Source organism: Loxodonta africana, chromosome 3, assembly GCF_030014295.1.
Source record: "Loxodonta africana isolate mLoxAfr1 chromosome 3, mLoxAfr1.hap2, whole genome shotgun sequence".
In the NCBI taxonomy this organism is placed as follows: Eukaryota; Metazoa; Chordata; class Mammalia; order Proboscidea; family Elephantidae; genus Loxodonta; species Loxodonta africana.
This window is the reverse complement of record NC_087344.1, coordinates 35,499,277-35,526,254: the sequence shown is the minus strand read 5'-3', so window position 1 is coordinate 35,526,254 and position 26,978 is coordinate 35,499,277. Positions and strand designations below refer to the sequence as shown.

The 26,978-nt window shown below is 42.9% G+C and overlaps 1 protein-coding gene across 3 annotated transcripts in view; it reads left to right on the top strand.

Moving 5' to 3' along the window:
- The window catches only part of GNB1 (G protein subunit beta 1), an 84,050-nt gene that overhangs the window by 24,067 nt on the left and 33,005 nt on the right, over nt 1-26,978 (top strand). For 2 of the 3 annotated variants that reach the window (XM_064281109.1, XM_064281107.1), the window contains exon 2: nt 19,425-19,473. The exons of the other annotated variant lie outside the window; for it this stretch is intronic. The gene's annotated coding sequence lies outside the window, so the exon portion shown is untranslated. The remainder of the gene's footprint in view (nt 1-19,424; nt 19,474-26,978) is intronic. 3 annotated transcript variants of the gene reach the window in all.

Below are 26,978 nucleotides of genomic sequence, written 5' to 3'. Positions count from 1 at the left end.
TCCAGACCTGCTTTTCTGTTTCCAAACCCTCTCATTTTGAATCACTGTGCAACACAGCGTCCCACAATGAAAAAGCTGATCAATTGTCTTGTTTTTCTTTAGAAATTTCCGGTTTATCAAGTATGTGCTGACATATGCTAAATGGACCATAGGGATGAGGTTCTAAAATCAGTCAGATTTCCTTGAATATTCCTTAGGTTGGCCGTATGTTATTGCAGTTTGCATAGTTGAGTAGTATTTATTCTCTTTTATTTCTCGATGGCTCTCAGTTTTTCCTTTTCCCTTTCATTACCATTCCTCAGCCCACCTATCTGAACAGCTTTCACTTTGTTAATTTGCTAGAAAACCGTAGAAGGGCAGTGACAGAGCTTCTCAAGGGTTTTATGGCCCTCGGGGGCATTTGGCAGTGTTTGGACACAGTTTTGGATGTCAGAATTAGGGGTGTGCTACCAGCATCTAGTGGGTAGAGGCCAGGATACTGCTAAACGCCCTACATTGCTCAGGACACCCCCACAGCAGAGAACCACCGGCTCCAAACAGCTTTTGTCTGCAACCCCAAACTCCTGCCAGGTCCATGGTATGGCTGGGACTGGTGGGCTTATTTGTCCCTTTTGTGTGTGTGTATGCTGGGAATTTATTTTTAGGGGCTTGACTCGCCTGCCTTCAGACTTGTGCCGCATCCCCTTTTCGGGTATATTTCTCCGAGTCTCCAAAGGATGATTCATGTATAATTTTCTGAGCTTGCCTCAATCAGTCATTCTGCTGGCCATGTTCTATCTCCATTAAAAATGAAGTGCTTTACACCATTGGGTAGTAAGCATGGGAAACTGAGCATGTAGCTCGCAGAATTTGAGAAGTTAATGGGTGAACCACTTCTCACTTAGACTATTGCCTCCAGATTGCCTCCTCCCCCAAGTTTTTAACCATTCACTCAACCCCCTGAGAGAAAGTCCCCCTCCTGCCCAAATGAGTAGCTCTGGAGTTGCTACACCCAAGATGGGGAGGTGGGAAGGGGGCATCACAGCATGCTGCAGGCAGGGCAGCAGAGAGTGGTCTCCTGTCTTCCAGTTCCTTCTCCATGTGGTTGCCAGATTGCTCTCCTAATGCACATCTTTACCTTAAAACAAACGTGAATGTAGTATGTAGAATGCAGATTTCACACGTTTTCCCCATGTCGTTAAATACTTCTGTGCATATTTTTTGAGAACATGGATTTTTTTTCTATAACCACAGTTCAGCTACCAAAAGCAGTATGTTTAAAATTGAAGCTAAGCTAAGTGCTAATCTGCATTTTGTTAATTGTTCTGATAATGTTCTTTCCAGCTGTTTCTCCCAACCCAGGGTCCAGTCAACCCAGGGTCACACGTACATTTAGATGTCGTGTCTAGCCTCCTTTAATCTGAAACAGCCTTTCTTTTCTTGTCCTTGACATTTTGAAAAGTACGTGCCAGTTATGTTGTAGAATGCTCCTCCGTTTTGGTCTCTCTGGGTTTTCTCACGATAAGATAGATTCTTGGCAGAAGACCACAGAAGTGTTGTGCCTTGGTGCTTCTTCGGTGGAAGTTTCTAGTCCTTTGTGCATTTTGCTTAGAGAATCTAGTCCAGACCCCTTCGCCTGCCTGACCTTTGTCTTCCTGGTTCTTTACCAGTTCTGCTTCAACTAAAGTGAGCTGCTGGATTTGAGATTTCTTCAGCGGTTCACATACTTGGGCCTTTTCTTAATGGTTTCAACTCTGCTTGGTGTTTTCTTCCCTTTCCTGCCCCCTTCCCTCCCAGTGTGTGGCGTGTTGTCCCCCCCCCCCCCCGCCCCGTGTGTATCTAAAGTCGCTGAGAGGCACCCATCTGCAAGGCTGATTGCAAATCCTCCTTTCTCTCGGAAGGTTCCTTTCAGTATGCAGTTACTGAGTTCCTGCTGGGTTTTGTTCTTAGAACACAAAGATTAGGACTTTAGTTCTTTTCGTGAAGAATTTATAGTCTTATCTAATTTTCATTTTACGACCAAGAGGCAAAGAGATAAGAGGTCAGGGTCTTTCAGACAGGAATTGGTTGTGATGGGATTGTGGGGATGCTGCATCTCTGCTTCACTCTGCCTCCCTCTGCTCTCTTGTTCCCCCTTTCCTTCAGTCTCCCCACCTTTTGCTGGCCAGTCCCTGTTGACCAGCGTGTTGTCTGCCCTAAAACCCAGATTTGAGTCTTAATGCAAAGGATCACCAAACTTCTCACCTTTAGTGTCTCAGAAAGGTTTTCAGTGTCCCTAGGCCAAAATAAGGAGCCCTGGTGGTACAACGGTTAAGTGCTCGGCTGCTAAGCAAAAGGGCAGTGGTTAGAATCCACCAGAGGCCCTGTGCTCTGTGGGAGAAAAGACCTGGTGATGTGTTCCCGTAAAGATTACAGCCTAGGAAGCCCTATGGGGCAGTTCTGCTCTGTCATTTAGGGTCACTAAGGAATTTTTTTTTTTTTTTAAGAGTCAAAATCAACTCGAGGGCACACAGCAACAACAATAGGCCAAAATAAATATTGGAAGTTCCCTTTATTAAATCATTAGGTTCAAACAATTGAGCCAGCTTAAAAAAGTAATACTTATGAATTGAAAGAAAAATCCTATTTTATTCTTAAATAACGAGTTATTGGCTAATGAACTGTGCAGCTTCTCAGACTTCGGAATCAGATTGAACTCCGCCACCCTTGTTTCCTGTTCTGCCTTGACTCTTATCAAAGCCACCACTGAAAACCCAGCTTTGTAGCAATGTGACGTCATCCAAGAGTGTTTAACGCCATCTGCTGTTTGAACTGTGAACTCTCTCAAGCTAGTAGTTCTCTTGATGTTGCTGTTTCCCTCAACTTGAAACTACCTGTGATGCCCCTAGGAATTTTGTCTTGTCACTCAGTTTGGAGCTGAGGTTTTAATGTTCCTCTGGCCTGGCCCATCCTGGAGCTGGGAAGGGAGGGAGCCTGCCCATTGGACGTGCACGGTCAGAGGGGCAGGAGGGCGTCTAGGGAGTCAAGTCTGCTGGTTGCAGTGCTGTCTGTAACTGGGGGGAGGTTGGGGGATGGGCAGGAAAAACCCATAAATGTGGACTAAAGGAGTCTCCCCAACACTCCTCACATGGCTTCTATGGAAAAAATGGAATTCATCATCTAGAGAAGACCTACTTCAAATACGGGCTTTTGGAAAACAGCCTATCTATAGTTTTTTTTTGACAGATATGACAGGTGAACTGAAAACAGTGATTGATTAAAATAGCATGTGAACCCCTTTCCTGGGTGCTCAGGGATTCTGCCTTTGCCTTTTCTCCTCTGTTTGACACAGTTAACGGATATTCATGAATGCTTTTTAAGAAAAATGTACTGAAGAGGCTCCACGGTTGTGTTTTGTAGTTGTTAGGGCCACTTTGTCTGTAGACCATAAGTTTCTGGGAACTGCGTTTTTACTTATATTTCAGATTTCACGTGTGATTCCTTATGACTCACTCACTTCACCTAGTTAAATGGTGCTAGAGTGAAGGGATAAATCCTTATGTAACTTAAAGAAAGAAGTCTGTTTCCATGCTAACGACCAGGCCCTGCTTGGCCTTCCCAGGTGCCTTTCTCAAGGAATCCCCCCGCAGGGTCCCTGTGGAAGGTGCAGCTACTCACATAACTCCCTACTTCCTTTCCTGTGCTACAGGGCCCAAGGACAGTGAGGGAGTGAGGTGGTACAGAGGACTCTTTCCAGAACCCAACTGAAACAAGGCTGACATTTGATGGTATTGACAAGGTAGAATTATAAACTGTGCTGGACTGTGTGCAAGATGACTAGAGTCGGTTAATAGAGAGGGGCGGTGAAAGGGTAAAGTGTGCCCAGGGAACAGGAAGGTTGCCAAAGGCCACCCCAGATGGGGCCCTGGGTTCTGTCACCACTCAGTTATTTCCATTTGCGCCGGAGTCTGCTGTCCTTCTGTCCTCCCCTTACCCCCACTTCACAGTCAGAATGTTTCTTCTTGCAAAAAAAAAAAAAAAAAGGCCTTGACTAGGCCAGTTAAAATTGGAGGGGGAGGGGGGTGCAGGAATAGTTGTAATTTTTTTTATTTCTAGAATTAACTGTTTCCCAAAAGATACAGATGTTAATCTAAAATTTATTTTCCCTTTTTTTAAGATTTTTATTAATAAATAGAATTTTGAGACAGGTAATTGGACAATGAATTACATACTATCCATGTACCCTGTCTTCTTGAATGTTTTTGCTGTGTCTTTGTTTGTCGGGTGCTTCCCTGAAAAGGGTCAATGGTATAGGAGCCTCTATTTTCCCTCCTCTGAATTAACACAATTGTTAGTTTTAGAAGAAAAATCAGTCGTCAGAATTTATATTCTGGTTGTCCCAGCACATCACCAAATTGCTGATTATTACATTAGGTAGAATCATAAGGAGGAAAAATGTTCATTAAAGAAAAAAAATCCATTAATTAAATATTTAGGAGGCTGTTTTATGTCAGCATGCAATGTCACTCCAGTCCAGAGGTGCTGCTCTCCTAATGTTTCTCCCTGTTCAGGATTTTCACGGTAGTTCAATGGCTCTCTTACATTAAGAAGGTCACAAAATTTGTGCGCTGCCCCTGCCCCAGCTATGAAAACAAACGCCACATGGTTTTCTTTAGCCAGTGTTACGTCTGAGGTGTATTTTTCAGTGAGTTAGTATTTATTATTCCTGTTACGTGGGAAACCCTGGTGGCGTAGTGGTTAAGTGCTACGGCTGCAAACCAAAGGGTCGGCAGTTTGAATCCACCAGGCACTGCTCGGAAACTATGGGGCAGTTCTACTCTGTCCTATAGGGTCACTACGAGTCGGAATAGACTCGACGGCGCTGGGGATTCCTGTTATGTGTTTTTAGAAACCCTGGTGGCGTAGAGTGGTTAAGAGCTACGGCTGCTAACTAAAAGGTCGGCAGTTCGCATCCACCAGGTGCTCCTTTGAAACCGTATCGTGCAGTTCTGCTCTGTCTTATAGGTTTGATATGAATTGGAATCGACTTGACGGCAACAGGTTTGGTTTTTTGGTTTGTTGTGTGTTTTGCTTGTTTCATTTGTTCTTTCAGTCATTCCCAATTAATGAATAGTTTGGATGAAATTTTGGTGGTTATTAGCCTGGTTTTCTTATACTCGGAAAGCTTCTTGACAACTGTTGGATCAAGGATCCTTCTCTTACTTGAATATTTGTTTACTTAAAACATAATTTGGATGGAAAGTCTGGGACTAGAAGGAAATGCGTAGATTCTTCTTAAGACAAATGTTTATAGTGATTCTGTCCTGCAATGGCTTGTTCTGTTTAGGCTTCTTTATTGGGCTCCCAGCCTCCCACTCCCCGGCCTTTTTTTTTTTTTTTTAAATGACTGAGTTTTTCGTACCAACGAGGTTTTGTTTAAGAGAGGGATAGCAGTTAGCCTGAATATTCTAGTAATGGAGAAAATAAAGTTAATTTGTCACCAGCCTGTTAAAGCTAGAGGTGGTAAATGACAGGGTTTAATGGTATTTAGGTTAAAGCAGGTAAGGAATCTTGACTGATGGAGCTAGTCAGGGTCTTCGGGACTCCACACCTTCCCTTCACTCTCTTTGGAACACTTGTCCCAGATAACTGTGTGGCTCGTCTCCTCAGGATTCTGCTTAATTGTCACTATATCAGTGCAGCCTTCTCTGGTCCCCCTTTGTAGGAGAGCTCCCCATCTCACCTGTCTGGTCTTCTTATCCTGCTGTATTTTTCCTTAGCATCAGACAGCACCTGGCATGTCAAAATCCAGTACTCCTCTTATGTACTTTGTGCCATCCTCCACTGGAGAGTAAAACCCCTACAGGCTCTGTGTGGCCTGCTTCAAGTGGTGCTGGCACACACCATGAGCTCGACATCGATCTGAGGAGTGCATGAGTGAAGGCACAGACGGCAGCCAGAGATCAAGGTCATTACTGTGAAAGTCTGGAGCAACAATTCTTCACTTCATCTTATTTTAGAACTGTCGTGTAGGATGGTTGTATACTTGCTCAAACTGAAGTACATTTTAGTGCTTCCTTCACTTGAGCCTAACCTGATGCTAGGCCCCAGAATAGGCCCACTAAGTGGCTTACCTAACAATGACGGTGTAACCAGTATGGAAGTCAGCCAGACTACCCAGAGTAACCTGAGGTAATTCTAAACAGCCAGAGGGCGTATTTTCTGTGATTCTTGCGCCCTGCCAGTTTCCAGTCTGATCACAAGGATTTGGAATATGAGTTATAGAAACATTTCCAACTCAGAGTGCCTTCTGTGTTTTGCAGTTTTTATAGAAAACGACATCCATATCTTGAGCTGATAAGTTTTAGAAGTATGTCCTTTTTCTTCTTTATTCCGTGTGAAAGCCCCTCGCATGTAATCACACATATCCCAACACCACTGGCAGAGGGTGGATATTTAAAAATTTTTCAATTTTAAAAATTGTCTCTAATTCTTCAAAGCAAAAAATATATGTGTATGTTTCTAGGATTTCTGCTTAATAGAACAGTGGTCAGGGTATTGGTCCCCATCTGGCTGAGCACCAGTCCCCTTGGTGTTGCGATACACGTGACTACATGTGAGGCGCTTCTAGACAGAATGAAGCAGGATCTTTGGAAAGAGTACTGGAAATCTGTATTTTATAAAAAGTTGCCTGATCAGTAGCCAGTGTGGAGAACCACTTACTTAAGGAATTGGATGTTTTGCTGCACATACATAATATTTTGTCATGTGATGTAAGGTATGCCGTCTCCAAATTTTACTTAACCAGAATACTGTAAAATAATTTAAAAATTCACTAACACATACAAAAGAATTTGGAAGTGTAAATGTTAAATGACTTACAGACATTGCAGGGATAGTTTGGGAAGGAGAAGATGACGCCTCAGTTATTTCTAGAAATGAAGTCTTATGAAATTAGTCCTGAGCTAATCTCTCTCTTACTCAGAGACTCTTGAAACTCGTTTTCTGGAGCCAAGTACCAGTGTCCAGCTCTCCGCTCTCAGTTGGGAATGGGCCCCAGCCCTGCCTCCATCACAGTTAAGGTGTAGTAGGAAGTAACCATTCTTACTGGGCTCTGGAAGCACAGTCGCGCTGGCACTCTAGTCCTGCCTGCCCCTTTTGTTTGCTAACTGAAATCGGTTGGTAAAGTAAATTGCAACGCAATCCCTGAAAGGCTTTAAATTAGGCTAGACTAGAAGTTTGTTTTTTTTTATTGTGCTTTAAGTAAAAGTTTACAAATCTAGTCAGTCTCTCATACAAAGATTTATATACGCCTTGCTAATACTCCTAGTTGCTCTCCCCTCAATGAGAGCACACGCCTCTCCATTCTCTATTTTCATGCCCAAGCCCATTCAGCCAACTTCTGACCCCCTCTGCCCTCCCATCTCCCCTCCAGACAGGAGCTGCCCACGTAGTCTCATGTGTCTACTTGATCCAAGAAGCTCACTCCTCACCAGTATCATTTTCTATCCTATAGTCCAGTCCAATCCCTGTCTGGAGGGTTGGCTTTGGGAATGATTCCTGTCCTGGGCTAACAGAAGGTCTGGGGAACATGACCTCCAGGGTCCCTCTAGTCTCAGTCAGACCATTAAGTCTGGTCTTTTTACGAGAATTTGAGTTATGCATCCCACTGCTCTCCTGCTCCCTCAGGGGTTCTCTGTTGTTCTCCCTGTCAGGGCATAGACTAGAAATTTTTGACCTTCTTCAGTATGAGGGGCTGTTGAAGACTGAGTGAAGACACATGACAAGAACACAATGTCAGAAAGATAACTCAGGCAGTAGTGACTGAGATGGATTGCAGGAGAAGAAATGAGGTGGGGGGGCAAGCTAGTACTAGTCTAGGCAAGATGGTGGGGGCTAGTGGCAGTGGGGATGGAGTGCAGGAGGGTGGTAGGGAGGAGAATTGAGCCATAACCCGGGGTGAGGGATTGAGGAGAGCAGTGATGGGATCATTGGCTCACCAATAAAGCAGGACTGGAAAGGAGAGGTGCCAGGCTCAGCTTTAGATATGTGCAGTCTGAAAAACCTGTCAACAGAATAGACGATTGAGTCCATGGAGCACTGCAGTATTGAGAATTTGAAATAATAATAATTACAATGGTGTTCCATAAACCAGTCCCAAAAAGGGTTTCCAAAAGAAGGCAGTGATTGGGCGTCAGCTGCTGCCAATAGAGATCAAGGAAGAGGAGAGCTGAGGATCTGTTGTTGCCTTCCTCCAGGTGGGAGGCGTAGGGTGGGGAATTGGAAGCAAACGATTAAAGCTTGGAAAATGAGGCAGAAGGTGGGAGTTTGGGAATCTTTGTGCAGAAGCTAAGGTGAAGCCCCAAAATGAGATCATTCATTTACTTGGCAAGCATCTAGTGAATGGTTGCTTTGTGCTTGGTGCTGGTGTAGGTATTGGGGGTATAAAGATAATTTTATTAGAGTTGATTACAAGAAAACAGAATCCAACTGAAGCTCTAGATTAAACAAAGGAGAATTCATTGAGGACTGGAATGTAGATGGGCCTAGGAAAGGACTGGAGCAAGGAAACAACTATCGAAAATAGGGTGTCACTTTGTTCTTCCTGATTCCCACTCCATGTAGCAGAGGGTAGCCAACCATAGCATTTAAGTTCATGACACTTTCAGATGTGGAGAGTTTGCCAGGCTCCCTGTCTCCCTGTCTACATTATTGGAGGATAGAATTTGTTCGGGTCTGCCTGAGTTGGGCCCCTGCCTGGTGTGTTCAGCTGTGATTGGGGTGAGTGGTGGGTAGACAGGGCTGTGTATGTAAACATAGTGCCAGGAGCCAGTGGGTTATCCCAAGACTATGAAGTTTAGATGAAGAACAGTAGGGACAGCTTTTAGAAAAGGTGGTCTGTAAGCCAAACAGACTCCTCTCTCTCCCACAAAAAGTGTAGCTACAGCAGCGATTAAGACAAGGCACGTCCTGCTTACGATGTAGTGTATGTGTATATACCTGTTGCCGTCAAGTCAATTCCAACTCATAGGGACCCTATAGGACAGAGTTGAGCTGCCCCATAGGGTTTCCAAAGCTGTAATCTTTAGGGAAGCAGACTGCCACGTCTTTCTCTTGTGGAACGGCTGATGGATTGGAACTGCTGACCTTTTGGTTAGCAGCCAGCACTGTAACCACCAGAGCTCCTTTGCAATGTAGGAGAGAAAAATAAAAATGGATTGGAAGAACAGGAGGGAGAGGACTAACTGGGACACTGAGGAACACTTAATGAAGAGCGGTGGCTCTCGAGCTCTGTCTTTGAGATAGAGTGATATTTGTTGGCTGTTAAAGTTTCCTAGTGCTGCTTATAACAGATACGCTTCAAGTGTATAGCTTTAAAGAACAGAAATTTATTTTCTCATAGTTTTGTTGTTATTAGGTGCAGTCAAGTCGATTTTGACTCATACTAACCCCATGGGACAGAGTAGAACTGTCCCATAGGGTTTTCTAGGCTGTAGTTTTTGTGGAAGCAGATCGCTTTCTCCCGTGGAGCCCCTGAGTGGGCTCAAATTACCAACCTTTTGGTTAGCAGCTGAGCACTTAACTGTTGCACCACCAGGGCTCTTTTCCAGCACTTTGTTGTTGTTAGGTGCCATCGAGCCAGTTTGGACTCATAGCAACCCTGTATACAACAGAACGAAACACTGCCCGGTCCTGCCCATCCTCACGATGGTCGCTGTGCTTGAGGTCATCGTTGCAGCCACTGTGTCAGTCCATCTTGTTGAGGGTTTTCCTCTCTTTCGCTGATCCTGTACTTTACCAAGCATGATGTCGTTCTCTAGGGACTGATCCCTCCTGATAACGTGTCCAGAGCATGTGAGACAAAGTCTTGCCATCCTCACTTCCAGGGGGCACTCTGGCTGTATTTCTTCCAAGACAGACTTGTTCATTATTCTGGCAGTCCATGGTATATTCACTATTCTTCTCCAATACCATAATTCAGATGTCAGACAATATTCTGATTTGGATGTAGATCATCAGGCCTTTCTTTGTAGACTCTTGGTTGGGAAGCTCCACTGAAACTTGTCCACCATGAATGACCCTGCTGGTATTTGGGATGCCAGTGGCATAGCTTCCAGCATCATAGCAACATTCAAGCCACGGTAGTACGAGAAACTGACAGGTGGTGGATACAATTTCTAAACACAATTTACTGCAGTTTTTCCCTTCTGTGCAGTGTGAACCTTAGTTCCCAAGTGCATCCTGGTCTTTGCTCATTTTCCTTTATCACACAACACCCACACGCAGTACAATAATCTGCACAAAACAGAACAAAAGAACTTTAGGGTTATTGTGCCACCAGTATGAAACTGGAGTTTCAGGGCTTTTTTATTGTTCTTTTGCCCTTACAGTAAACCCCCCACCCCTACCCAACAGTGTATAGGTAGAGTACCGTGTTCACCAGGCATCTGTCAGTTTGTCGTACTGTGGTGGCTTGTGTGTTGCTGTGATACTGGAGGCTCTGCCACTGGTATTTCAAATACTAGCAGAATCACCCATGGTGGACAGGTTCCAGCAGAGGTTACGGACTAAGAAGAAGGACCCAGCAGTCGATTGCTGAAAAAACTGGCCAGTGAAAACCTTATGAATAGCAGCTGAACAGTGTCTGATATAGTCCCAGAAGATGAGCCCCTCAGGTTGGAAGGGACTCTAGAGATGACTGGGGAAGAACTGTCTCCTCAGAGTAGAGTCGACCTTAATGACGTGGATGCAGTCAAGCTTTCGGGACCTTCATTTGCTGATGTGGCACGACTCAAAATGAGAAGACAGCTGCAAATATTGAGTAATAATAGGAATGTGGAATGTACGAAGTATAAATATAGGAAAATTGGGAGTCGTCAAAAATGAAATGGAACACATAAAGACCAATGTCCTAGGCATTAAAAAAAAAAAATTTTTTTTTTTTTTTTGCATTAGTGAGCTGAAATAGACCGCTGTTGCCATTTTGAATCAGACAATCGTATGATATGTTCTCCTAGGCCAGGAATGACAAATTGAAGAGAAATGGCATTGCATTCACTGTCAAAAAGAACATCTCAAGATCTGTCCTGAAGTACAGCACTGTCAGTGATAGGATAACATCCATATGCCTACAAGGAAGACCAGCTAATACAACTATTACTCAGATTACTCACCAACCGCTAATGTGAAAGATGAGGAAATTGAAGATTTTTGCCAGCTTTGCAGTCTGACATACAATCAAGATGCTTTGATAATTACTGGTGATTGGAATGCAAGAGTTGGAAACAAGAAGGATCTGTAGTTGGAAAATATGGCCTTGGTGATAGAAATGAGGTCAGAGATCACATGATAGAATTTTGTAAGACCAACGACTGGCTCCAGGTCTTCCTGTCTGGGCATTCCTTTTGGTGGGAGTAGTCCTGTGCCTGTGTTCCCAGGGCTCTTCCTGAATCACACTGTTGTTGTTAGTTGCCATCTAGTCCATTCCAGTTCTTGTTGACCCCATATGTGCAGAATAGAACTGCTCCACAGAGTTTTCAAGGCTGTGACCTTTCCAAAGCAGATAGCCAGGGCTGTTTTCCAGGCCCCCTTTGGGTGGGTGGGTTGGAATAGCCAACCTTTCAGCTAGTACTTGAGAAGGTTTTACCATTTGCGCCACCTAGGGATTTAGGATGCCTCCTAGAATCACAGAGCCTCTCTTAATTTGTGTGTGTGTTACTCCTGACCTCCGTGCATTGTAGCATAATTCTCCATGCTCTCTCCACTAGACTGCAAGGCCCCTGTGGGTGGTAGTCATGCCTGTTTTGCGGACACAGTGTCTTTAGCATCTAGCACACTATCTGGTACATTGTTATCGATAGTTGCTGTCTTAGTTATCTAGTGCTGCTGTGACAGAGATAGCGCAAGTGAATGGCTTGAACAAACAGAAGTTTATTCTCTCACAGTCTAGTAGGCTAAAAGTCCAAATTCAGGGCTTCAGCTCCAGGGGAAGGCTTTCTGTCTCTGTTGGCTCTGGAGGAAGGTCCTTGTCATCAATCTTCTCCCAGTCTCCGAGCTTCTCAGTGCAGGAACCTCTGGTCCAAAGGACGTGCTCTGCTCCGGGCGTTGCTTTCTTAGTGGTATGAGGTCCTCATGTCTTTCTGCTCCCTTCTCTCTTTTATATCTCAAAAGAGATTGATTTTAAAACACACCCTAATCTTGTAGATTGAATCCTGCCTCATTACATAACTCCTGCTAATCCCACCTCTTTAACATCATAGAGGTAGGATTTACAACTCATAGGAAAATCACATCAGATGACAAAATGGTGGACATTCACACAGTACTGGGGATCATGGACTAGCCAAGCTGACACACATTTTTGGGGGGTGCAGCTCAATCCATAACAGTTGCCTTCTCTTCGATTCTAACTCATGGTGACCCTGTGTTGCATATCAGAAATGCTCCACAGAGTTTTCCAGGCTATGATCTTTTGGAGACAGATTGCCAGGCCTGTGTTCCGAGGCGCTTCTGGATAAGTTCGAACTGCCAGCCTTTCCACTAGTAGTGCTAAACCATTTGCACCACCCAAGGACCCCATCTGGTACCTTATACACGAACAGAAAGTACCCGTTGCAGTCGAGTCAGTTCTGACTTACAGAGTAGAACTGCCCCACAGGGTTTCCAAGGCTGTAATCTTTACGGAAGCAGACTGCCACATCTTTCTCTTGTGGAACAGCTGGTGGTACGAACCACTGACATTTTAATTAGCAGCCAGAGCTTAACCACTGCACTACCAGGGATTGTCTGGTACGTGATGCTGTTGGGTGCCATCGAGTTGGTTCCGACTCTTAGTGACCCTATGTACAGCAGAACAAAATACTGCCTGGTCCTGGGCCGTCCTCAGTGTTGTTAATGCTTGAGCCCATTGTTGTAGCCACTGTGTCAGTCCATCTCGTTGAGGGTCTTCCTGTTTTTCGCTTACCCTTTACTCAGAAATACTTGTCAGATGAATGGGTTCTTAGGGAATTTGACCTGTAAATGACTTCAGAATGAAGCCAAAGTATCAGGTAGACTTCAAAGACCAGTGTTTGAGGGATATCACCGTCAAGTCCTGGGGCGTGCCCGGGATTCACCTTACTCTCTGCTCTTTTTCTGCATTGAGGCCCCTGTCTGAGGCCTGAGCGGCAGGGCTGCCTGTGTACGCCATGTTAGGGCTTCATTACACAAGTCATTTGCTTTTTAAAAATTGGCATGAATCACTTTTCTTTATGGTTTCCCTGAAATGATTCAGTCTTCCTGAATCCAGTGCTATTTTAATACTCGTGAATATTTCTAGTATTATTTATCTTGAGAATTATGCACTTGTTCAAAGCTGAAATCTGGATCTGTAACTTCATAAGCAGTAAAATATAAGGTGGTTTTGGTTGTCAAAAGCAGAGTAAAAGTGGCGGAGTAGAGGAGCAGACTGAGCAGTCCACATGGTTGCTCTGTACAACCCCAGAGCCAAGGCAGAGATGCTGTGTCCCAGTGAATTCTCATGAGAGGCTTTAATGCTTACCTGTCAGTTTATCTGTGATATGGATGGAGCAGACCAGGCATTTGTTAAGAGTACACATGCCTTTTTTTTTTTTTTTAAGGTTAAATGTGTTAACATAGGTCAGTATATTTGAAAATGCTTAAAATAATGCCTGGGACAAAGGAAGTGCTCAAGAAATATTAACTACTTCTGTATCATAAACCTCGTTAATGTAAGAAGGGTTTTTTTTTTTTTTTATCTTTGCTTTTTATTCTGAAGTACTTTAGAATCTCAGAATGGCATTGTTATGAGGGCCCTGTGCTCAAGAACCAATTGGTAAAACCGAATTAAAATCAGGTGTTTATATTTGGAAGCCTTGCACTGTGTGTGTTTGCACAGGCAGATGGCATACAGAAGACTGGAGGGTTAGCAGGACTTGGGGTGTGGAGTGGTGGATGGGCGGTAGCCTGGCTGGAGAGAGATGGCCTGAAAGCAAACCATCTTTGTGATAGGAGTAGTCTTTACTTTCTATTTATGCTTTTGAATTTTATTTTAAATATTTTAAGTTTTGATTTAAAAATGGGTCTGTAAGCTGTTTAACCTTTTTCTTGAAATTCCTCTCTCTCTATTCCATTAACCCCCTCCAACTTCCCTGATAACGTTGCTTTCGAAGATCAAACGTAAGACTAGAGAAAGATTCAAGCATGTTGGCATGCTACCCCGTATTTCCACATCTGTAGCTCAGAGGAATCCTACAGTCCTCACTGAGCATGGGTACAGTGTTCTTTTTCTCCTGACTCCAACGTGACACTCCTGCCCCAGATCCCCCTGTAGGAAACCGATGCTCCAGTCACCCAGGCTCAGTTAATCTGATATCATGAGCCTTAAAAAAAAAAAACACAAAAAACTGTTGCTGTGGTGTTAACGATTCTCACTCATGGAGACCTCATGTGTTACAGAGTAGAAATCCCTAGGTGGCATAGCTTCTTAGGTTGCGCAAACAATTTTCACTAGACTGCTGACCTCTAAAGGTTGGTGATTTGAACCCATCCAGCGGAACCAGGGAAGAAAGGCCCGGCGATCTGCTTCTGTTAAGATTACAGACAAGGAAACCGTACCGAGCAGTGAGCCTCTTAAGAAGAGTCTGTAATGCATCTCACTTTTCTTCCTTATCTTTTCCCTCTAGTAGACAGAGTTGTTGTAGGGTGTCATCAAGTTGATTTTGACTCATACTGACTATACGACAGAGTAGAACTGTCCCATAGCGTTTCCTAGGCTATAATCTTCATGGGGAGCAAATTGCCAGGTCTTTTCTCTGTTGGGGGCTGTCCTGTCCACTGTAGGATGTGTAGCAACATCCTTGGCTTCTACCCACCAGGTGCCAGTAGCACTGCTTCCCTGAGCTATGACAACCAAGAATGTCTCCAGATACCACCAGATGTCCCCTGGAGGGGGCAGTATGGCCCTGTTTGACAACCGCTGCTTTAGTGATTGTCACAGTTATCCCAATCTCCAAATATCAACCCTTTGCAGTATTTGCCACTTCAGAAGCAGGTGGGAAGAGAAAAACTCATCAGAAAATCATCTCATGCCTTGCTCTGTTTGAAATACCTAGATATGCAGCTGTTTTACCAGGCCCCTACTGGTAGCTCAAGGCAGGAACCACAGTGAGGGTTCCCTGTTCTTACTGAAGAAGAGTCTGAGGCAGGGCTGGGGTGCTCATCCCTACCCTTCTAAATTCCAGTCATGCTGGGGTTGAGCCCCCTGCTCTGACTGCAGGAATTCGGTGAAGCCTCGGTGTGCACGCGGAGGCCCCGCCCTCGGAGGGCTTACCCGAGTTTGCATTCACCAATTAATCTGTATGTTCTTCCACTTCCCACGTCCTCACCCACTTCTGCTGCCAGAAAATCATGTGCTTGCTTGTACATAAGCAGCATAATTCCAAAGTAAAACTGTTTTGTTAAGTAAATGCCTTAGAATTCACAGTTCAAACTGGGGACATTTTAGTTTGTTGATACCTCTCCTGATCCCTAGACGAGATGTGTGCCCATGAGTTTGTAGAATCACAAGACTCATTAGGTAGGTTGGGTGGGTTGTGATGGTTGTTAGGTGCCTGTTGAGTCGATTCCGACTCATAGCAACCCTGTGTACAACAGAATGAGACGTCGTCTGGTCCTGGACCATCACAATTGTTGCTATGTTTGAGGCCGTGTTGCAGCCACTGTCTTATCCACCTCGTTGAGGGTCTTCCTCTTTTCCGGTGACCCTCTACTTTACCAAGCATGATGTCCTTCTCCAGGGACTGGCCCCTCCTGGTCACCTGTCCAAAGTATGTGAGACGAAGTCTTGCCATCCTCGCTTCTAAGGAGCATTCTGGCTGTACATCTTCCAAGACACATTTGTTCCTCTTTCTGGCAGTCCATGGTGTATTCAGTATTCTTCACCAACACCATAATCCAGAGGCATTATTTCTTCTTCAGTCTTCCTTATTCATTGTCCAGCTTTTGCATGCCTGTGAGGTAATTGAAAATATCATGGGTTGAGTCAGGCACACCTTAGTCCTCAAAGGGACATCTTTGCTTTTTGACACTTTAAAGAGTTCTTTTACAGATTTCCCCAATGCAGTATGTCATTAGATTTCTTGACTGCTACTTCCATGGGCCTTGATCGTAGATCCAAGTAAAACAAAATGCTTGACAGCTTCAGTATTTTCTCAGTTTATCATGATGTTGCTTATTGGTCTAGTTGTGAGGGTTTTTGTTTTGTTCTCTTTAAGTGAGCTGTAATCCATACTGAAGGCTATAGTCTTTGATCTTCATCAGAAGTGCTTCAGGTCCTCTTCGCTTTCAGCAAGTAAGGTTGTGTCATCTGTATAGTGCAGGTTGTTAATGAGTTTTCCACAAATCTTGATGCATGGTTTTTCTTCATATAGTCCAGCTTCTTGAATTATTGCTCAGCATACAGATTGAATAAGTATGGTGAGAGGATACAACCCTGACGCACACATTTCCTAATTTTAAACGTAGTATCCCATTGTTGTGTTCACGTGACTGCCTCTTGGTCTATGTAGAGGTTCTTCATGAGCACAGCTCAGTGTTCTGGAATTCCTATTCTACGAAATGTTATTCATAATTTGTTATAATCCACACAGTTTTATTGACTCCTTTGCATTATCAGTAAAACACAAGGGAACATCTTTCTGGTATTCTCTGCCTTCAGTCAGGATCCATCTTACATCAACGATGATATCCCTGGTTCGACGTCCTCTTCTGAATCTGGCTTGAGTTTCTGGCAGTTCTCTTTTGATGTAATGCAACAACCATTTTTGAATTATCTTCAGCAAAATTTAACTTGAATGTGGTGTTAATGATATTGTTCAATAATTTCCGCATTCCGTTGGATCACGTTTTTTTGGAATGGGCACAAATATGGATCTCTTCCAGTCACTTGCTGCATTTGTTTGTTCAAACATCTCAAGTGATATTCCATCAATTCCTGGAGGCTTGTTTTTCACCAGTGCTTAAGTGAAGCTTGGACTTCTTCCTTTAGTACCATCGGTTTTTAATCATATGCTACCTCCTGAAATGGTTAAACACCCACCAATTTTTTTGTTACACTGACTCTGTGTATTCCGTCCATCTTCTTTTGATGTGTCCTTTGTTGTTCAATATTTTGCCCATAGAATCCTTCACTATTGCAACTTGAGGCTTGAATTTTTATTTTATTTCTTTCAGCTTGAAAAATGCTGAGCATGTCCTTCCCTTTCGGTTTTCTAACACCAGCTCTTTGTACATTTTGTTATAATACTTTGTCTTCTTGAGCTGCCTCTTGAAATTTTCTGTTCGATCTTTTACGTGATCATTTCATCCTTTCGCTTTAGCTACTCTACGTTCAAGGGCAAGTTTCAGAGTCTCTTCTGATACGCATTTTGGTCTTGTTTTTTGAATGACATTGTGCTTTCTTCATGTACTTGTTTGTCACGACTTGTCTGTCAGTTTTTTGTACTGTGGTGACTTGCTTCGTACTGTGATGCTAGAAGCTCTGCCATCGATATTTCAAATACCAGCAGGGTCACCCCTGGTGGACAGGTTTCAGCAGAGCTTCCAGACTAGGACAAATTAAGAAGAAGGACCTGGCAGTCTACTTCTGAAAAAAATTAGCCAGTGAAAACTTTATGAATAGCAGTGGAGCATTGTCTGGTATGGTGCCGGAAGATGAGCCCCTCAGGTTGGGGGAATTTTTTTTCCTCAAAATATGACTGGGGAAGAGCTGCCTCCTTAATGATGTGAATGGAGTGAAGCTTTCAGGACCTTCATTCACTGATGTGGCACGACTCAAAATGAGAAGAAACAGCTGCAAACATCCACTAATGATTGGGACGTGGAAAGTACGAAGTATGAACCTAGGAAAATTGAAACTCATCAAAAATGGAATGCTTAAAGGTCAAGTCCTAGGCATTAGTGAGCTGAAATGGACTGGTATTGGCCATTTTGAATGAGACATTCATATGGCCTGTGAGGCCAGGAATGACAAATTGAAGAGAAATAGTATCACGTTCACTGTCAAAGATCTATCTGAAGATCTATCCTGAAGTACAAATACTGTCATGTGGCTACAAGGAAGACCAGTTAATATGACTATTACTTAAATTTACGCACCAACTTCTAAGGGCAAAGATGAAGAAATTTTTTACCAACTTCTACAGTCTGAAATTGATCAAACATGCAATCAAGATGCATTGATAATTACTGGTGATTGTGAAATGTGGAAGTTGGAAACAAAAGAAGAAGAATCTATAGTTGGAAAATACGACCTTGGTGATAGAAATGGAGCTGGAGATCGCCTGATAGAATTTCGTAAGACCAATGACTGACTCATTACAAATACCTTCTTTCAACAACATAAACAGTGAATACAGTATGGACCTCACCTGATAGAATACACAGGAATCAAATCCACTACATCTGTGGAAAGAGACTATGGAGAAGCTCAATATCAGTCAGAATAAGGCCAGGGACTGACTGCAGAACAGACCATCAATTCCTCATATGCAAGGTCAAGTTAAAGCTGAAGGAAATTTAAACAAGTCCACGAGAACCAGAGTATGAATTGGAGACCATCTGAAGATTTAGATTTGATGCATTGAACAAAAAAAGAAAAAATGACCAAAAACCAGAAGAGTTGTGGTATGACACCAGGGACATCATACATGGTCAAGTGGGGGACCTGTGAAATATTCAGATGTGATCTTCATTTGGAGAGATGACAAAAACATCTTTAAATGTTTTGGAACTTATTTCTAGGAAAGCACAAGCAGGTATTTCAGAAGAAATGTAAAATTAACAATTCTTTCAGTCTGGCAGCAGTGTGGGCAAGAGGCCAGTGGGGAGGCACTATTGTAATTTCTGTCGTGTTTAGACGTGCTGCCTGGACCTCATGGCACCAGACTTGTGGGTTAAGGCATTGGAAGGAACTGTGGCGACAAGAATGGATTTGAAAATGTTCAGATGTGGACTTGCCTCAGGACTTAGGGAAGGGTAACCAGTGGTTTTTTTGAAATCCAAGTAAGATCGTCTAACACTGAAGACGGGAAAATCTGGAGTGAGATTTCCATGAGAAATTTATTCAACTGCGGTGATTTTTGTTGTTACTGTAATTTTTCTGTTAACAGGAGTCTTGAACTCCCCCCTCCCATGTTTTTCAATTTAATTCAGTTTAAAATTGAGGTTATTTTTCTGTGAGGGATTTCTAAGGATTTTTTTGTTTTTTTAAAAATTGAGATCAGATTTTTTTTTTTCATACTGAAAAACAAAATGCTGTCATACTAGTAAATAAAAGCAATCTTGGGGGAGAAATAGTGCTGGGGAGGGGTTAAATTTATGTTCTTAAAATACCACTAGCAAAATGGAGTATTATTTCTCACAACCTGAATGCAATGCAAATATAGCCTTTTCTCTGTTTGTTACAGACAATTTTACATGTATTGGAGACCAGACTAGAAGCACTTCTGAATTAAGGTAATTTTGCTGTAATTGAGCCTCACCACTTGTTAAAGTAAATATTTAAAATTATTTACAGTTTTCTTTTTAATAGCCTCGTTTTTTGCTGTAGTTTTGCCTATCTTTTTTAAGCCCAGAGTTCATTTTCAGAACAAATTGATCCTCTTAAAAGCTTCGATTTAGTGTTTATTAGGATGTCTTAGGGTCCCAAGAGAGATTACGATTTAGATTCTGGACAAGAGCAATATTTCTGAACTTTTTCTTTGTTAAACAGGAAAGGCCCTTGTTTCAAATCAAATTTTAGAAATAATACAGATAAAACTAAGGAGCACATGATTCAGAACCCTCGGCCCCCCCCCCCCCCCCCCCCACATATCTGTTTGTACAGAATGCTTGCATAGAGAGTGTCACAGTGTTAGCGGTGGGTGAATCTGGGTGAGGCTGCACTGCTCTTTGTAGTAGTCTTGCAACTCTTGATGCATTTGAAATGTCAAACTAAAAAGGAAAGCAAGGCTGAATGAACAATTAGGTACTGGGACAGTTGGCTATCTGTGTGCAAAAGGTGAACTTCATACCATATAAAAAAAATTAACTCAAAATGGATTACAGACCTAAATAAAACCTATAACTAGAAAACTTATAGAAGAAAACAGAGAGAATTGTTCTGGCTTTAGGTTCGGCCAGGATTTCTTGGATATGACATCAATGACAATATTAAAAAAAAAAAAAACTTTATCAATTAAATTTCATCAGAATTTAAAACTTCTGTTCTTCGAAAGACACTGTTAAAAGATTGAAAAGATGAGCCACAGGCTGGCAGATATATTAGCAAATCATGTACCTTTTAGATGGCTTTCATCCAGTTATATAAAGAATTCTCAGAGCTTAATAAACAAACAGCCCAGTAAAAAAAAGGCAAGTGATTTGAATAGACAGTTCATCAGAAAATTTATAGAGGTAGCAGATAGCACATGAAAAGATAGTCAACATCATTCACCATCAAGGAAACGCAGATTAAAACCACCATGAGATACCATTCCACACCGTTTAGAATGCTAATATAAGAAAGACCTGCCAGGGTAAGGATGTGGAGCACCTGGAACTTATTCACTGCTGTGGGGATATTAAATGGTAAGACCAGCTTGAAAACAGTTTCCAGTATCTTAAAATATTAAATGATACACCTGCCTTAGGATCCAGCCTTTCCACCCCTAGGTATTTACCCCAAAGAAATGAAAGTATATGTCTGTAAGAAGACTTGTACATGCAACAACGTGGATAAATCTCACAATAATTATGCTGAGCTGAAGAAGCCAGACCATAAAAAAGTACATGTTGTCTAGTTCAATGTACATAAAGCTCTGGAAAATGCAAACTAATCCGTGGTGACAGAAAGCAGATCAGTGGTTACCTTGGGCATGGGGGAAACAAGGCTGGAGGAAAGGGTTACCGAAGGGTGTGAGGAAACTGTGGGTGGGGGCATGTGCATGTGTTAAAACTTACCAAATGTACAATTTAAATATGTGCAGTTTATTGCATATCGATTATACCTCAATAAAACTGTTTTAAAAAAAACTGTACAATTAGAAAGTAATATAAACTATAAGCAGTTCTCATCTTCCTTCTACTTAATGAACTCCTGTATTATACTGGTTGCTTCTGTCACCCATGTTTTTGATTTCTGCAAAAGAGCCTACTGTACTGTCTCCAGGTAAGAAGTGCGGCAGGTAAAGGAGTTAGTTTTCTAGCTGTTCTTTACATTATTTGGGGTTAAAAATTCTGTCATTGCTTTTACAATGAGTCCTGTTTAGTAACATTCACTGTGTGCCAGTCACAACTCCAAGTGCCTAGTGGGTCCTCATGGGATCCTCACAGCACACGAGGTGGGCATTATCACCGTCTCCACGTTCAGACAAGAAAACAGAGGCAGAGCAAGGCCAGGAAACTTGGGAAAGGTTAGCTGGTGATGAGAGAGTTAGGACTTGAACCTCGAGGTCCAGCTCTGGAGCGCCCCCAACATGAAATACTCTGCAGCCTCTTGCCAGCAGAAGTGCCTCAGCCAGCCATCCTATCGGGTGGGGTGGGCATACAGATGCCAATATAATTTCCTTTCCATGAGAAACTAAATAGTGCCCATCACCTAAACAGTGCCCGTCACGTCACCATGTGTTCAGGAAGTGAGTGTAAAAGCAAAGGTTACTTACACCTGATGGAGTGCAGGTGGCATGGGGGACAGCGTATTCTTCCCTGCACTTGAGGAATTTTCAGCCCCTTTTAAGGTGCTTGAGCAGCCCTGGTGGCACAGTGGTTAATGTGTTTGGCTGCTAACTGAAAGGTCGACACTTCGAACCCACCAGCTGCTCTGTGGGAGAAATGAGTGGCAGCCTGCTTCCATAAAGATTTATAGCCTTGGAGACCCTATGGGGTCACTACAAGTTGCAGTCAACTCGATGGCAGTGGGTTTGGTTTGGTTTAAAGGTGCTTGGAGTGTTACCTCGTCTGTTGTGTATGTTAAGTGATTTCTAATTTTCCCACCGCCTTTCTGTGTTTACAGGTTCCTTCTAGATGTGAGCCTTTCATTTCATACGAATGAGTCAGTTATGTGTAATACTTAACTCAAATAATTAAAGAGGGGTTCTCTGTTTCACCATGTTTGTGGAGGTTCTCTTATCAAACAACCTTTGACCCCCTAGTATGTGCTCAGCTCTGTGCAGGCCATAGGCTAGTGGGGTCAGATGTGGAAGGAGAGCAGACGGGAAGAAGCAGTGTTTTTCATGATGCACAAGACGTAAGGATTCGGAGAAAAGGGATCAGTTGCCATTTCCTGTGATTGTAGAGATTGCAAGGTGACCAAGGGTGGCTCTCACTGCTCTTCTTAACTGGCTCATCCCTAGTTTCCCATTCCATTCTTGAAGCTGCCACTTTTCAGGTATTTCATGACCTCACATTATGAGGACTGCTGTCACCTCCTAGTCACCAGCATCTACGGAACTGATGTGCCGTGGGGATGCCGAAGAAGTGATGCGGGGACCAGGAATGACCGTGTCATCTTTCTCAGTTTTTGAACTAGGAAAACTGGAGCCAATACGTGCTCTTATGAAAGGTGTTGAAGTGGTTTGATGCCTAAGTGAGTATCTGCTGTGCGAATGAAGAGATTAGAAATGGGCTCAGTTTGGAGAATTCTGAAATAAGGAAGAGCTCAGAGCTGCTGACAGTTACAGTAGCTGGTAGCCACTCACCACATGTGGCTCTTGACCACTTGAAATGTGGCTAGTTGGAATCGGGTGCTGACTGTACAACACACACTGATTTAAAAAACTTGTGAAAAGTGAATGTGAAGTATCTCCTTTATAATTGTTTTATATTAATTACGTGTTGAGATTATAATATTTTGGATATATTAAACATATAATTAAAATTGATTTTACCTGTTTTTACTTTTTTAATGTGGCTTAGGGGGATTAACTGGTTATAGAGGAGCTATTCAGGAGCTAAAGATTTGATAGGTAGGCAGTGAGCTCTGTGAGTGTGGGTGCTCGGGCCATAAGACCCAGAAGCCCTTAAACCGGTGAGCTGGCTCACCTGCATGGATGGTATTTAGGCAGGAGGTGATTTTGAGATGCATTCTCTACAAGTGGAGAAACTGAGACCACTTGCCCTAGAAGCACTGCAATATAAAAAAGGAAGATGGCAGCCCTTGGCCCAGGTCAGAAGACTACTGATGTGTCAGCCTCCGCTGTGTTGCCATCAGGAGAGCTTGTCCTGATGGAATCATAGGAGGCTGCAAGTGACTGGGAAAGAACACTTTCTTTTTGTGGTCCCTTAACCATTACTAGGCAGCTACGTTCCATGGCATGGTTAATTCTGGACTTAGCCTGAGTTAAAATTCCAGCTTTGCTACTTGTAACTCTGAACGTTGGGCAAGTTCTTTAACCAACCCGTGACTCCATTTCTTCTTGTTTAGGGAGTGGACAGGTGATAGGGCCCCTTCACAGGATGGGGAGCACACCTACGAAGTGCCTGTCACACAGCAGTGCTTGTTATATCACAGCTAAGACCTGGGAGTAAATCTCAAACTTCCCTTCTGAAGCAAGAGAATCTGGGAGGTAAAATCATAGAGCTTCTATAAGCCTTTCCTCAGATAGACGTTTGTGGGTCATTCTTCTAGACGCTGTGCTCCTTGAACACACAGGAGGGCTCAACAGACAAATGCAGATGGAGGTGAATGAGACACATTGGTCCAGTAAAACCAGGAGCGCTACTGATTTTTTTAAAAAAGGAATTTTTAGTTATTGAGACTGAAACTAAGCCTGGTCAGAAAGCAGCTGGACTGCACTTATTACCCATTACAGAACTATGCTCAGTGGAATTGACTGGATTTTGAAGGATCACAGGGCTATTTGGTAAAAATCAAAATATAGTCAAAAGAAATTAATATATGTTGATTAGTATTAGTATGAATCATGCTTTTAGTTTCTCTGCTTGCTTTTGGGAGGTGCAGCCCTAAGCCATCTGAATTTGCAATCAGTTTTGAGAGATGTTTTGGATGAACCATTATGCTTACCAAGAGTAAGCCATTGACGTCCCTGGGATTTTGAAGATAAGTATAAGGACCTTAATAATTGTCCTAAGTTTTCTGGCTGTTGTTTCCTTCATCCGATCTTGGTGTACAGGAGTTACATCAAGGAGCTGCATTTTGAAGAAAAAAGATGGCGAAGAAAATTTTGAAAAGCTCATAGGCAGAGACATGCCATTTACCTTAGCCATGTTGTGACAAGCCACTGTAAGCAAGTCTTACCTCCTGGGGCTAGCGGGGGGAATGCCTGTGAGGGGCGCCTGTGAAGGAGGCGCTGTGGGTAGGAGTTGGCATTCACTCGTTTGATCAAAGCTGCCCACAGAAGTTGACTTTGGAAACAGCAACTTGAGAAAGCATTGAGTGCCCATCCCCCAGTGCCTCAGTCTTTGGATTAGGAAACGTTTCCTTGGTCTAGTAGAGCAGCAGAGGAGAAAGTGATTCTACCCCACAAACCCTCCACACCTGGGTTCCTCGAGCAGTTGCTCTCTGCCTTTCTTCTGCCCTCACGCTCCAGTTATATCAGTCTGCAGAGGTGTTTCCTTGTGGCTAGAAGAGCCTGCCCTGCCTCTCCTTCCCCTCCTCCCCTCCCTCCTAACCCACGGAACATCATGCAGAGGGAGGGAGGGGGGCTGGGCTCCGCTCGGTTTCCTCATCTGCTCTCACTATGAAGTGTAGAGAGGTTCCCAGGACTCTGCCAAGAGTGTTTGGATCAGAATACTGTACAAGATAACTCAGGGGCTTTTGTTAGCTAGAAATAGGAGGTGGGCTAAGTTTTGAGACCCCTTCTAGTTCCAGAGTTTTTCTCATGTGCACAAAATAGTATTTGTATTACAGTTTAAGTAAAATAAGTCTACATTGAAAAATAGTACAATAGCAGTATATTTTGAAAATTTTTTTTAACTGTTAGTAACATACTTTGAATATATTGATTTTATTTATAAATTCTTTACAATATTTTTTAAATGTGACTTTGTAAAACAGCCTGTAAATAATTTGCATAAGAAGATAAAAATAGACCTTGGCCGTGGCCTTCAGGTAGGAAGGAAGACTCAAACTAATTTCTGGGTTGTAGGTTTAAGGAAATAAAGTTTAGGATTTGCATGTTTTATACTGCTCCTTCCTCAGCCAGGCACATCTGTGCGTGGGGAGGGTAGTGTGTCCTACAAAAGTGATTTTTGTTTTTCTTGTTGTGTCCTAAGAAAGCTATGTATGCTGTGTACTCTGTCCACAGGACTGGCTTCCTTTCCTATTCATGTTTTAAGGTCAGTAGTGAAATTTTTCAGTTTTTAAATCACTTGGTCTACATGGTACTTTTATACTTTTGTCACACAAGGACCGGCAGAGCCGTAGAAAATCGGAGAGGCAACTCCTGGAGGTGTCAGGGCCATTGATCGGACAGCAGACATCAGAATGTGACTATGTTGTGAGTTTCCCCGCTGTAGTGATTTCTGGGTTCAGCACAGACTTCCTAGGATGACACCTTTGGTTCCCACAAGTTCGGTTCGAGTGTCAATGACATCTGGCTCTCAGTGACTTTATGAGCTCTGTGTGTGGCGTTTGCTCTGATTTGAAAAGTACAAGAACCTTTATCTGTAAAATGTGGTAACCTGACTTCTGAGGCTCGTGTTGCCTACAGAACAGCACCTGTGGGCCTTAGGGAGGTCACGCCACATGTGGACCGGAGTAGGTGTAGTCGCTTAACGCATAAATTGCTTCTCATATCTTTTTTTCTATTTACAAAACTAATATGTGGTTGTTGCGTAAATTTACATGGTCCGTAAATGTGAAAGGTGAAAGTTGCTGTGTACCCATTCTCTGGTAGTTAAAAGCATTTGGTAAGTTTGGGGATGCAAGTTATTTCCTAAAATTTGCATCAGAAAATTGAGAAATAGGGGAATCTCATGAGAGGGATCTTAGACATTGAGGCCGGACTATGTGAATACACTTGGTGGTGATAAAATGTAATAGACGCCAGTCAGTTTTCAAGTAGCATATAAAGATTTGCTGGATACTTGAAGCAAGAGCCAGATAAGAATTAAATATATAATTAGGGTTCCTATCTTAGTCTTTGGAGCCCTGGTAGCACAGTCATTAAGAGCTGCGGCTGCTAACCAAAAGGTCGACAGTTCCAGTCCACCAGCCACTCTGTGGAAACCCAGTGGGGCAGTTCCACTCTGTCCCGTAGGCTCACTATGAGTCGGAATCAACTCCACAGCAATAGATTTGGTCACAGTCATTATAACCATCTGGTTATCATTCAAACACTAGTTATGGTTTACTTTTTATTTCATTAAATATTCTGGTACATACTACTTGATAGAAGCTGATTTAGTGCTGATTTATTATTTTAAAAGACAGTATTTTTATCGCATGAAACACAGTCAACCATTCAGATGTTCAGATTTGGAAAATAATAGGGTCGAATCCTTGTAAAAAAAAAAAAAAAAAAGAAAGAAAACCCAAAAAATAGCCAAGTAAAGTGGGAGTGCAGTTCATTGTCACTGCAGAAAAAAAGATCAGAACATGAAGAGATTCATCTGTGATGTGCCCCGGCGTCATCACATGTCAAACCTAGAGAGTCCATAATTCCCTAAGGCAGTGTTCAGACATCTGTAAGGGCAGAATATTAGGCTAAACTCTCATGCACTAATCACCCAGCTTCAACGTTTACAGAATTTGGTCAGTTTTGTTTAATGTTCCGCTCCCTTCTTCTCAAAACCTCTCCCTCCCTCTGTTTTTTCTGTCCTTCCAGTGTTTTAGAGCAAATCCCCAAATCATATAATTTCCCTTTTAATAATAAGCATTTCTGAGAGATAAGGGCTTGAAAAAACTAACATATCCGCAGTCCCATGATCACACCTAACGGAAGAACAGCAACCCCTTCCTGTCCTCAGACACCCAGACCATAATGCAGATTTATCAGACTTTCTCCCCAAGTCTGTACACT